The 13,465-nt window shown below is 38.8% G+C and overlaps 1 long non-coding RNA gene across 1 annotated transcript; it reads right to left on the bottom strand.

The window, feature by feature from the left end:
• Positions 1-8,006: 8,006 nt before the first annotated feature.
• Positions 8,007-13,465, bottom strand: LOC107207357. Its single transcript, XR_001522713.3, has 3 exons — positions 13,379-13,465; positions 11,882-11,927; positions 8,007-8,162 (listed from the first exon to the last, which is right to left on the bottom strand). It is a non-coding gene; the product is annotated as an uncharacterized LOC107207357 (long non-coding RNA).

The following is a 13,465-nucleotide window of genomic DNA, read 5'->3' as shown; positions in this document are numbered from 1 at the left end:
GAAAGAGACAAAAGTTAGCTATCTACGGCAACAGGGAAAAACATCTGTTCTACCCTTTCCCCCAATCAGACATTAAAGAAGTGCACATGAACTAATACCCTGACTTTTAAACTTTTTATGAGCAGTTCATTTCAAACTTTTAAGAGGGTATCATTGCAGTTCAAATAGTCCTTCAGACATCTGACTTCTGCTACTGATTATTAATAATAATCATCCCATTTTCCCTTACACTTTCCAGCTTGAATTCAGAATGTCAAAGCTAATTTTCTCATCAGCCTCGGGCTTTTTTAAAACGTCGCAAACTTGAGATTTCTGTTCTCTTCTCGCACACTTGGGGTTTGCCACAGCATGGGGTGAGAGCATCCAATTTCCACAACTGTGCATGGGGTCAGCATTTGTCCAACTGAGACCCAACAGCTGGATTTTTACAGAAGTACCTGAATCTGAGGTCTCTTGGCCCTTTTTCTGGCACTTGTCCAACCTGAAGCCCATGATTTTGTCTTGGTGGTTTTAGAAACTCACTGGCTTTTTTAATAGAATGAAAATGGGCTTATCTGTGAAGTTAAGTTACAGCTTTCATGAGAAATTTGTACAAGACATTATTTAGTAAGATAAGACAGTCAAACCATTGAATTTTAACACCTTCCTCTCTGCATGTTGCCAGAGAGAGATTCACAGCTACACTTTGCACCACACCGTCCTATCTGATGCCCTGAAATGATACCAAAGAGCTCCAGTGTGAAGCATTTCCCACTTGTCCTGTCACTCCATGACCTCATCCAAAGTTCCTCTCCAGTTCTCTTTTAGCCCTTTAGGTACTGGGAGGTACCTGTGACCAATCACTAATCACAGGTATAATATATCTATCACATTTCTTCAGCCCTGTTCTTCAAACTTCTATTTTCTGGGCATATCCTCCTTTCCTAAAGGATTTAACAAAAAAGGCAAAGCAAGCTCCAGCAAGTGGTGCCTCCTTACATTACAAGCTCAGTGAGAGGTGCATCTAATAATGCACCTAATAATGCATCTAATAATGCTAATAAAATTCCTCCAGATTTAACTTCAGCTCCCCTGCCATGTTATTTTGTCCAGTGCTTGTACATCCAACAGCAAAAGGAGGAACACGTTAAATGTCCAGGAATGAAAGTTATAAGAGATTATTCTTAAATACCACCAGCCTTATAAAACGATACAAACCATATTTAGGAAAGTAATTTCTGAGTTGTTTCCATGATTTTCCTTTCTAGTACAGAGTAAGGCAGTTCCGTTTGTGTCTCAGATAAAAATGCAAAGTGTCATTTCCTGTCGATAGCCAACAAAAAATACGTTTGTGCTTTGGAAGTCCTTTCATACACCATCTTTTTCACCTGGAAAAGGAACAGACAGTCCAGTTGCTATAAATTTATCATGATTTCCAACTGATAGAAGTCAGTGTGGTGCCATGGATGTCACCCAAGGGAGACCCTGAGTGGGAGGTAACACACATTACCTTTCCAGTCGTACACGGAGACAGAACTGACACAGAGCAAGGGCTGAGCTGGTGGATACCAACACTACCTCCATCATCACAGGACAAAATAACACATGGAATAATTCTATCACCTTCCCTCGTGCAGCTTTTGAACATGAGTCTGTTTGAAATGAGAGCCAACTTAGTCAACTCACTGTAAGGGCACTCTTATATAAGAAAGCAAAAACTCATCGAATTCATAATTCAGCTTCAGCTGGTTTTGATGCTCAGTGGGCAGACATGAGCTCAGCTGTTTGCCTCAACAGAACAAACTTCATTTCCATTGACAGTAAATTTGGCCTTTACTTCACATTTTGGGAGAGAATCTTGAAAAACAACCTGCAACAGGATGATCTTTTTAATACTTCCCCCTCCCCGTTTCTGAAAAGTTCATCAGAAGACTCTTATGTGACTATGCAGTAAGGCCAAAGTTGAAATTTAAAACAAAAAAAGGAGACAAGATATAAAAAAAAATTCAATTATCAGTTTTAGTTTTAAAATTATTTGTTGTACAGCAAAGCCTGAAACATGCCACCAATATTAGGGCTAGGTTTCTCAAAGCTATAGGTAAGCCAGGATGTGTACCAGCTAAATACTGAAATTCACTGAGGATGAGACACCCAGAGTAGTGAGGTTGGTCTCCTAGAGCCATCTTACAATCAGAAGTACATTCAAAGGGTATTCTTACCTTCTCTAATATTTACCAGGAAAAATTAAATGTGTGGAGCTTCAGCTGCACCATAGTTAATGGCAAAGTTATATTTATTTTTTAGCACTTGAAGATCTGGCCTGATTAAATAAAACAGCCAATTAGGAAAGACTAAAAATTTATGTAAGCCATACAGTCAGTATGCTCTTCCTATCACCACAGAGACCAGATTTTTCCCATCACAGGTCTTTAGTTCAACACTTGCTCAAAATTCCAAATTTGAGAAGTGCCACAATTGTGAAAGACTTTCCCAAAAGCCAGGCATTGAGAATTTAGGTGCCTTTCCTCAGGGCAACATCTTATTTAGATCAGGAGATCATTTTCCTTCCCTGCTCTTGAAAAACATTTTGCTATTCACTCTGTGTGTCCTATTAGCAGAAAATAGAGAAAGTTCTGATGCATCATAGCACGCATCTGAAATTCTAATTAACAAGAAGTCATCTGTAGTTGTCCAACATCGTATTATTAATTCACAAAGCAATAAAGGGATATATTTCAGACTGAATGAGAAAATAGGTACTGAATGGGGTCAGAGTATTTCACTACACATAATTTGTCATGATCTTTAACTGTTTCGAACCTGCAGAAGTCAAGTTGTACAATGTCTTACTGTGAATAGAACTTCTCACCTATATAAAGCAGTTACACCACTGTGATTTACTCTTGTGAACTTAAAACCTGAATTAGTTCTAAATTTGGACAACCCAGGGTTGCATAAGGAAGCATATTTTTACTGCAAATATGTAGACTTTCGCCCTTTATGTATTTTTGAACAAAAAAGGCTCTTCTAGGGCCACTATAATATATAATATATATAATATATAGTATGTTTTTTGGCATTATGATCAATACATGGAATTATTTGATTAAAAAATTATATTCAATAATAGGAATGATAGTTTTGACAAATAAAAAAACACATCTCAGTTAAATTCTAACCATCTTTACATTCTAACAGTCTTTTTTTAGGAAGACTTTTTTTTTTAATCATACACCCTGAAAATTCAAGTGTTTCAAAATTCATGGTCAATGAGTAAAACTTTCTTTTCCTGCTTGTTTCAAAAAATTAACTTCATGGTAAAACATGGGAAAATCCAGAAAGATTCATGCATTCACCCATTACTTTTCCAGCATGAGATTTCTCAGTTACTTGAATTTTATACCATTAGTTCTCTGAGAGTGGTTTAAATGCAAATCCGTAAAAGGAAAGTAAAAACAAATCAAAGTTAATCTTGACTGGCTGAGGAAAAATGGTTAAATCAACATGACAATGGCTCATCTACTGGTCATTTACCTGGGAGACTTCCTGCTACAGCAGATATTTTATTTATTTTTAATACAGATTTACCATTGCCTCGATTCTGCAGACCCATGCAAAGCCAAAGTCATTCCAGACTTGCCCTGTCACACTGTTTACTCCTCATATTTTATTTATCCCTGTTTTCTCTTTCCATTGGTTACAGAGATAAACACATGCAAATATTGTGATGTTCAGCAAGTTTAGAGCAACGAGAGAGGGCAAAAGCCACCATCTCCCATTTATAGCATCCTGGAGAGAGTGACAACACCATAATTCTCCAAAAGAAGAAAAGCCTTTTACTATAAGATTTTCTTTACTTTAAACCTTACCTTGAAGGGTAACTCTGCAAAGTTTAGAAATATTTTGAAGTGTTTCTTCTCCCCATGCAAAAGTCAGGTTAAAACATGTTTCCAGTACAATTTTAGATGTAGAAACCTCATTGTCAAGTGTCCAACATACAAAAAGCTTAAGGACATAAGGGTTATGACCGAGGAAAGGACTTAGTTTGTCCTTTAAACATAGTTTGGGGACTCTATGGACACACAGGGTCTGATACTTATATCCCACTGGCACAAACAGAAGCTCTAAATCTGTTCAAATCAGTGGTGTTTGAGCAGGGATCTGAATCAGAGCTGTGATCTACATATGTAACTTTTCCTGGAAGCCACAAAACTTCCCCAGAAAAGTAACCCCTGGGGGGTTTAGGCAGTGCACATCTGAGCAGCAAAGGCTACTTGAGAATTGTGACAAAGCAAAGTGTTTCATTCTGGTTCCTGAACTGGAACAGATGACTATTTCTTCTTTTAAGGAGATGAGAGTAAAAAGGGAGCCAATCCAATCTCTGGAAGAAAAGCCTACGATGCAACCTCAAAATAAATACACTTATTTGCATATACAAACACTATATGTACCCACTAATATCCCTTCCTTAAACCGTGAGGAATATCACATATGCTACAGCTCACACCAACCAGAATAATGAGGGAGGTGTTGGGTTTTGATATTTTTATAAGTTCATATAACTCTACAGTAGAAGCAACTCTAGGTTCATCAGAGCTATCACATAAGAAAAAGGGATTTATCACAAACAAGTTTGTTTAATCATCAGCTGCCTTAACTTCAGTCCTCTCTCCGACCTGCATGTCTCCAGTCTGTGTTACAGTCTGTATTGCAGCCTAATCACACAGAAAGGCAAACTCTGAACAGCTACTGTCACCTCCCTCTCTCTTTTCCTTTCCCAGCAGGTTTAAACGTGGAAAATGCTAAAAATCTCCTGGGAGTGAGTCTAAAAATGAAGTGTAAATAGGTACGGGAAAAAACCTATGAGAAAAAGTGTTATGGAAGGTGCCTGAATGGCAAAGTGCAAAGGGTGACAAGAAGAAAATTGTGATGGCACACAAAAGGCGAGGGAACAAGAAAGATGCGATACAATAGATAGCTGGTGAGAGCCTACCCACTGCCTGGTTGCTCCTGTTCCTCCCCCTCAATACCTTCTTTTTTTTTTTTTTTGTTATGATAAAGGACATTCATGATCAGTAACAATGTTATAATGATAGTAAATGCGGGATTTAAGGTATATAAAACCTTCAGCCAACATTAGAAAGCCACCAAGGGGGAGTTACCTTGCACGAGGTTCTATTTAGTGATGGCTCCACTCTTTCACTCCCTGACTGCAAATCAGCATTTTTAGTGGACAATAGGCTCAGCAGTGGCCTTATGATTGCCTCTTTTCAAATGGAAATGGCTATCCTAACTCCTCTGCCAGGTTTTTCTTACTATAGCACAAAGTGCAGTTTACAAGGCTCTAAGGGGAAAAAAAAAATCTTAGCTGAATATCTTTTTTTATTCGACAAACTGACATGTAAATTACCCTTTAAGTGCTCCACTCTAGGGCTCTGATCATCTCCTAATTGTCACAGTCAATTGTAGCCAACAGTCTCTTCAATCCCAAGCGCTTTGACAACAAGCATAAGGATCAAAGCAGAATCAGCTCCCTTCAATATCCTTCTGTTTAGGATGCTACAAAAAGCCTGAAAAAGAAAGGTGTAAGGGCATTAGTGGAGAAGGAACTGAGAGAAGAAAGTACTATACCAGTCATTTTCTTCTTCACTAATATTATATATCCTCATATACTCTGTTATCCCATGTTCGGCATGAATACATAAACATCCCGGATAATAAATACGGTTTAAAACCACTGGCATATATTAGTACTTTAAAATGAATGCATAATGCATTTCTGCTGATTCCTGCATGCCTCCCTCCAACTTTCCCTTCGACTCTGGGAATGAATGCAACACCAATTAATTTTTTAAGCATTTTTCTTCTTTTTTTTCCTCCAGCTCAGTCCTACAGTGTCTTCCAGGATGAGCTGGGCTGCAAAACAGCCTACCCGGATGGAAACCCATCCCAGCTGCATTGATGGGGCCGGTATGGCTGGGACATGAAGCAGGTTGTTTGTGCAGCCCTGCCTTTGCTTTCTGAAGTGCCTATAACCCAAGGTCAGGCACAGGCTGGAGGAAAACCCTCTCATTCTGTTGGAGTCCAGCTCTGAGAACAGCCAGTTTCAGTCACATCCAAAACGACTGGGAAGAAATACAAGAATAAATTCGGCAGTTCTCAAAGCCTGCCCAGGGGGAAAAAAATTATTTCCTATAACACTGAAGGAAGATTCACCTTTTATTGTATTCCAGACCACTTTAAATCAGCACCACACCACATCACTGAAATTTTTGTACTGGCTGGCTGTGTTTGATGATAGAAGCTTGCTCGCTCTGCAATAGGCTTTCATGCCCTCTGTGCCTCGCCTTGCTGGAGTCGTGTTTCCAGGGAATGGGAGTAAGGCGGAGCTATTCTGAGTCACATTTTTACTTCCAAACTTGTGCGTCTTCACAAACGTAGCGGTGACTCCCACAGAGGCTCGCAAGCAGCTCCTGCCAGGCGGGCTGCAGGGGAGGAATGGCACTGCTGCTGCTGCTGGAGATGTGCTGCTGCACTGGGAGAAAGCCTGCAGGAGGCCAGGGATGAGCTGGGGATGAGCCACAGGCATCTCCAAATGGATAACCAGGCCCTGCAGGGTTAGGAAACCCCAACCTTTGGGCCTCTGCAATCATCTTGCTACCACAGAAAAAGCAAGGAAGAGACTTCACCCATTTTCCTGGAGCTCTGTCTCTCCTACTCCTGAAAAAGATACCAGTTAAATCCCTCAAGTAAAACAAAATGGGAATTCAGAAGGCAAAAGCTATTTTCCCTTTCATAAGAAATTAACTCGCTCCTTACAGCTGTTTTTAAGGAACCTAACATTTCCTGAAGATGATGTACTTTATCCATTGTCCCACATGACACTGAAGGAATGGTTGGACGAGGCAGCTGGATGAGCATCACAAGCTGCTGCCCCCATCATACTTTCCACACCCAAACTCTGTGTAGAAGAGGAGCTGAGTCAGATTTACAAACCAGCAGAAAACCAGTCACTTGTTTAACAGCACACCCAGACAAGGGTTTAATGTAGATCTTCCTCAGCCATCACCTACAGCACACTCCCCAAACACCAAAAGGTTTAGGATCCAAACAATAACCTTATTTTTACATTAAGAACACTCTGAGTTTGGAGGGAAAATGCAGTGCAAATACAACAAGGCTTCCTCTTCACCCAAATGTGGGTAATACAAAGGTACAAAGACTGGTAAGGGAATGTTTTTCTATAATAAATAAGAACAAGAAGTCAAAATTTCTCATGGGAAAGATATTCCAAAAAATGATGAGTGGGAAACATCAAAAGCACTCATTTTAGTGATGTTGAAATAATATAGAAGGTTAATCTAATATATAATTTAAAATAAATACAAACCCAAAATTACAAAATTGAATTGAAACATTTGTCTTGTCAAGCTGTTTTGTTTCCATAATATCAAAGGGAAATATTTTAACTCTTTCTGACCAAAAATTTTACTGAAAAAAAGGCGTAATCTGAAGAAAAAATTCCAGTTTAGTGCAACACACTTTGCCCAACAGTAAATTTGCAAATATTTTTCAGCCTTGTATAAAGATCAATATCTTCTCCAGCTACATTCTGACATGACTCCAGTTGAAACATATACAATATTTTCCTAGACATTCCAATATAAAAGGTAAGTCCCATTATTTTTTTTGAAAGATTATTCCAAGACACTAGGGCACCTTCCAAATTAAACCTTCCCAGCATTAACAAATTTGTGGCTGTTTAGCTCACTAAAATTAACTTGAAGTACAAAGATATTTTCACCTTCTCATTCACACACAAGAGGAGCCACATGCTGAGAAAAAGCTGCAAGGTCACCTGGATTGTTACTACTACTACTACTACTATTATTAGTATTAATAATAATAGTTATTATTATTATTAATAATATATTAATAATATAATTATATATATTATTATTATTAATAATAATAATTTTATTTAATTTTTATTTATTTATTTATACAGCAGAAACATTTCCAAATAATAGAATAGCTAATATAGCCTGGATCATCTTCTCACCTTGCTTGAAAACACATCCAAATAGTTGTTCCATAAAACTGTTGGTTCCAAGCTCAGTCAGTGAAGGTGCTGCTGATGGACTCCAGAGAGCTGAGTAGCACAGAAATCCTGGACATTTTTCCTGTTTCCAGTGGGTAAATCACAATAAAGATTAAAACAATGTTCTTTTCCTTTCAGAACATTTTGTGGTGATAAAATTCTATGGTTTGCTAAGTACAGATTTCATTACTAGAAAGTAGTAGAGGGTCTATATGACAATGAATAGAAGGAGATAAGCTCAGTGAGAGGTTTTTTTTCCTCAAAATAAGGGACACATTATGGAAAAAGTTAAAACCCCCTTCCCCATCACAAAATATATTCTTTTTTCCAACACATGGATCAGCAGTAGAGATGTTTGGTTTGCTGCACATGACCATTTCATTATAGTCCAGAGCTGCACTTTATTGCAGGTGATTAAAAGCTGTCTTGCTCAGCTGTAATAAGAGACAAAGGTCCACAATGTCACTTGTACACCAGAGCAGCCTGCAGCAAAGTGGCTCCTCCAGCTGACTCCCACAAGTGGTGGGAGGACAGGGGCTCCTCTGCATGTGGTACCCCAAAAACTGAGCACTGAATGCTGATCAGAGCTTGGGTTCTGAGAGGATTCTGGTGCCCTTTCCTACAGACTCCAACATAACCCCCCAATCTGGTTGTAAAGGAGGGGAATAATAATGCCCATTGTGCTGCTGACATTTCTCTGGGAGGGGGTGGCTCTTCTCTAAGCAGTTGTGTTTCCTTATTTAGTTCTCAGCCACAAGCATGGATTTTTGCAGCCCTTTTCTCTTTTTTGTGTGCTTCTGGAAAGTAAAAGGATGAAAAGTTACATTTTGGAAGCCTTGGAGACAGTCAAAGCACGTGCACTGATGTGATATGAAGGTCCATAGCCACAGAACCACTTCAGGACTATTGCAAGGCTTCTGATAGAGCTCTTAAATTACTGATGATTAACCAATGTGCTCTGGTCATTAAATCCATGTTCAACTCAGCCTTTCAGTCAACAAAGACAAACTATTTCCCTCTGGGATGCCTTGCAGGTATCCGTGCTGCTTTTGCTAAGAATGTACATGAAGTCATGACCTCTGCAATGGCCACAGCCAGGTGAAGAGCCTTCAGAAGACCTCAGGAAGCCACAGGCTCACACCTCAGCTGGGATTTGTTTTAAGCAGCTCACATGCCCCTTTTTTAAGTGATTATTTCTAGCTGGGACTCAGGGTGAGTTGGTGACAGCAGCTCCTTCTGTGCAAAGGCTGAGGTTCAAGCATAAGGACTTGTACTAAAGGAGTCAAATGCTACACAATTCCTTGCTCTTGGGGAGAAGAGGCATTTTTGGGGTGTCTTCATAGCTCATTAGCACAGTTTCTACTGCAGTTAGCTCAACTGCACAGCTCCCACTCCAGCCACATCCTCCTAAGCCCAGGAAAACATTCCAAAGCTGTTTTACAGAAGAGGACATAGAAGCTCTTTTAACAGTGGGATCCAAGTCTATTAAAAGCTAATGAGATGTGCCGTCCAGCGAGCTCACCAAAGTCATGAAAAACTGGTGTCAGAGCCAGGGCCACACCACAGCAGTTCCCAGGGCCTAATCTGTGCTCAGGCAGTTTGGTATCACAGAGACCTTCCAGCTTTTAACTCCTGGGAGGTCACCTGCAGGCAGCTGAGGATGCTCCGCTCCCTTCCAGGCTCCCGCATGACAAAACCCAGAACAAGGGCATCATTCACGGGGGCTGCCATTGGAACTGGGTTGTGAAGAAAGCTGCTTCAAATAACAACCAGAGAGTCAGAAAAATCCTGTCTAACCACATGTCTGTTGAGAAGAATATTACACAGCGTTTATCAACCCCGACAGGAGCTCGCCTCACAAAACTGTTTTCAATGCAGGAGTTTAAGAATATGGCAGCTGAGAGGGGGAATATAGACACTGTTTTACACAGGGAGAATTTCTATCTGTTACTAAGCTGTAATTTTAATTGACGTTAAGCAAGAAGAACCACAAGAATAGAGCAAGTGCCCGTTTCTCACAGCACATCTAGCTTGTGTAGAGTTGCTCAGGGCTCATATACCACCAGTTTAGAAACATGTGTAATTGCTTATGGTCAGTGTCGAACCACTGCCAGATCACACATTAAACAGATAACCACTATTATTATAAGAGCAACTTCCTTGACCTCATATTTTGGTCTGGCTCTGAATTCTTGTCCTTTACCAGTTTGGTTTGTTGTATTTTGCCAGCCTTCTGCCTCTACATGTCATTTTCTACTCCTGTAAGTGACCGGTGCAGTGGAGAGCTCCCTCTAAAAATGCATATTTGAGCACATGAATAGAATAAATGCAAGAAATATGATCACAGTTGCTCCTGTAATGTTTTTATAAACACAGAGTCTCTGCTTTTTTATTATAGTTAAGGTACAGTGTGTTATTTGGCAGAGGAATCTGACTTGAAAATGTAAAAGGTTCAGGCAACCACACATTTGGAAGTAGAAATCTTTCCTTAAAACAAGCCTCTGGTGTTTAAACATAGCAAAATTTCTGGAAACTTCAGTTTCTCAGAGTCTGCCAAAGCTCCAGTCACATGTAACATATTCTTGGGGCTTACATATAATGCTTCAAGTAATAAACAACATCTTGTTTAGAGCAGGATGAAAAAAAAAAGGGGGAAAACATTCATTAGGAGTCAATGCTCTATACCAGCACTGAAAACAAAACAAGCTTCTCACACTGAAAGCTCAGAATAACTTTTATAATGGATTAAAAAAAGATTCGAGTACTCTTCACACCTCTAAATATTGCAGTTAAAATTGTGGGTTAAGTTCTTACAGTAATTAAATAAAATATTCTATAAAAGAAATAAAATACACTCACTGAAGCGCACTCAGGTTTTCAGCAACAGAAAGAAAAGTTCTGATCATCCTAATTGGGTAACAGGATGAGTTACACACTGTACATAACTATAGGTCATCAGTAGCCCTTCAGTGCTCCCTGTACAATTCATTTATCATGCATTTTTTATTCAGGAACAAGGCTGGATTTAAAAAAAAAAATAAGTCGCTTCCATACGAAGGCTCATCGTGCAGAATATTCACAGTTTAAATATATGCACAGTCATCTCTACTAGTCAGACACCATTTCAGTCCTCTCATCAGAATGCACATTAACAGAATGAATTTGAGATACAGAAATAGCACACCCCAGCCAGGCCTGGAGAATGGGCCCTAATACCCACCTCACTGGGATCTAGTCAGGTTTAATTAATTAATGCTCATGAAGCACTATGAGCTCCTCAGATCATCACTTCAATTCATTATCACCCCCATTTGTTTTGTGTCCCACTTCCCCCCTTAATTCAACAGTGAATTTCTTTTGGAAAGTGTTGCATTTATAGAGTAATGAACAGATGAAAGAGGTTGGAGTGATTCCACAGGAGTATAAAAGGGAGCAGGAATCCTTCCCCTTCCTTCCTGCTTGAGTCATTTAGCATCAGGTCTGAGAGGAGCATGAAGCTTCAGGATGTGTAATGCTCTTCTAGGAGTCACCCCTGACCAAAACCGTGTCAAAATGCACCAGAAAATGATGAATGCAAGGATTTAACATTAAAACAATTGGTTTTAGTCTGGGAAACTTCTCTGCTTGCATTTATGTTAATTAAAGATGGGCATGAGCCACAATGCTCAAAGGGGTGTGGATGCAGGCACTTGGTTCTTCCCTCATCTCTAATAATTATTAGATACATTGGATGGAAATAGTTGGAAAGAAAATCAATAAGAGAATGAATCAAGAAAATGAATGGCAATTTCAAATACTTACAAGTATAGGATTTCACTCAAGGCCAAGACAAGATAAAATTAGTAGTCTGTATTAAAACAAAACAAAATGCAGTTTGATCAAACTTCCATTCAGTGGAATCTTCTTTAAGGACTTCAGATTTTGGCATTGAATAATTTGGGTTACGTAACAGGGAAGAAAAGAAAGATTGCCTGCTGAAACTCCAAGGTTGCTATAGACTTTCCAAAGAGAAACCAGATTAAGACAAAAAAATTACTGGTGGAAGAAAAGCTGATAAAGAAGACTAGAATTTGATAATGGAGGAATTTAATTATTCAGGTATTGATTGCTATGATAACTATGTGGAAGCTAACAAAGTTTGTTTGTAGCAGCAATGCTATTAGTCCAGTAACTGAGCCCTGTGCTTGGAGCTGGGCATGTGTGCTGTTATAAAATTAATTTTAATTATAAAATTTAACTTTAATCACATTTCATGTCAATATAAGTTTAAAAGTTAATGATAGAGAGTTCAAACTTCACTATGATAAAGATCCTCATAGATTTAAAGGATAAATCAATGGAAAACATTCTTATCAAGAAAAGCTTGGGAGACTCACAAAGTGAATGGACTTGGGTCAAAAGAACAATCAAAGCCCAAATATGCTGTTATTTTTCATTTAAAGAGAAAATCTTACTAAAACCAAAAGAATTGATACATCCAGTGGTGAGGGAAAATGTGACAATTATACAACAGTGGCAATCTGAGAGTCATGGATCAGGGAAAAGCAAATATGCTTTAGTAGGGGGAGTTCTGTGGTTATTCTGATTTAAAAATTCTTCCTGCTGGATTTCAAAGTTAGGACCTCATCTTTCAGGACTCACAGTTTCTGGTTTAAATATTTTTGTTGCTGGCTTTGCAGTTCATAAGTGGGACGGATCTTATACAGTCCCATGACCAGAAGAGTGGTCTCCAGTTCCATATGTTGTAGATTTAAATGCTGTGATTTAATCAATATACCTGTGAGCAGGTATTTAGAATCCAGTTCTCCCCCATCTCATGTTTTTGCCTTGAGAGTTTAGGGTGGTCCCTAAAGTCAAAAGCTTTCCTATCAGAATCACTTTCTCATTGATCCAGAAAAAAAGATTAACTCTTTCATAAAACACATAGTCATCTTTCAGAGCAAAACCTAATTTTCATTAAAAAAAAAAAAAAAACTTGGAAAAAAATTAAAGTTTTCGTTCTCTGTGAGAAATGTTTCTGTTTGGAACCATAACCACAATGGTTTTTCCTCACCATGATTTATAAGCCAGACCATAATTCAGACAAAATATCAGCAAACTTCAGCAGAGAGGATGTGGCACCCAAGCTACAGCACCTTTTAAACAGGTCCAGTTATATTATACAAATTCCATTTGTTTTAGTCTTGAATTTTTCATTTGGTCTCAATTCAAAGGGAGGGACTGTTTCCTTTGTAAAATGTTAGCTTTCCAATATTAAAATCAATCTAAGCATGAATCTAATATTAATCAACCACTTACTGTATTTCCCAGAAATTGCCAGGTCCATCATTGTAACAGAAAGATCTGCAGATGGGAACAGAAATCTGGGAGGGATAGCAAACATCC

Source organism: Parus major, chromosome 7, assembly GCF_001522545.3.
Source record: "Parus major isolate Abel chromosome 7, Parus_major1.1, whole genome shotgun sequence".
Taxonomy (NCBI): Eukaryota; Metazoa; Chordata; class Aves; order Passeriformes; family Paridae; genus Parus; species Parus major.
The sequence above is the reverse complement of the archived record's forward strand: the minus strand, read 5'-3'. Positions and strand labels throughout refer to the sequence as shown.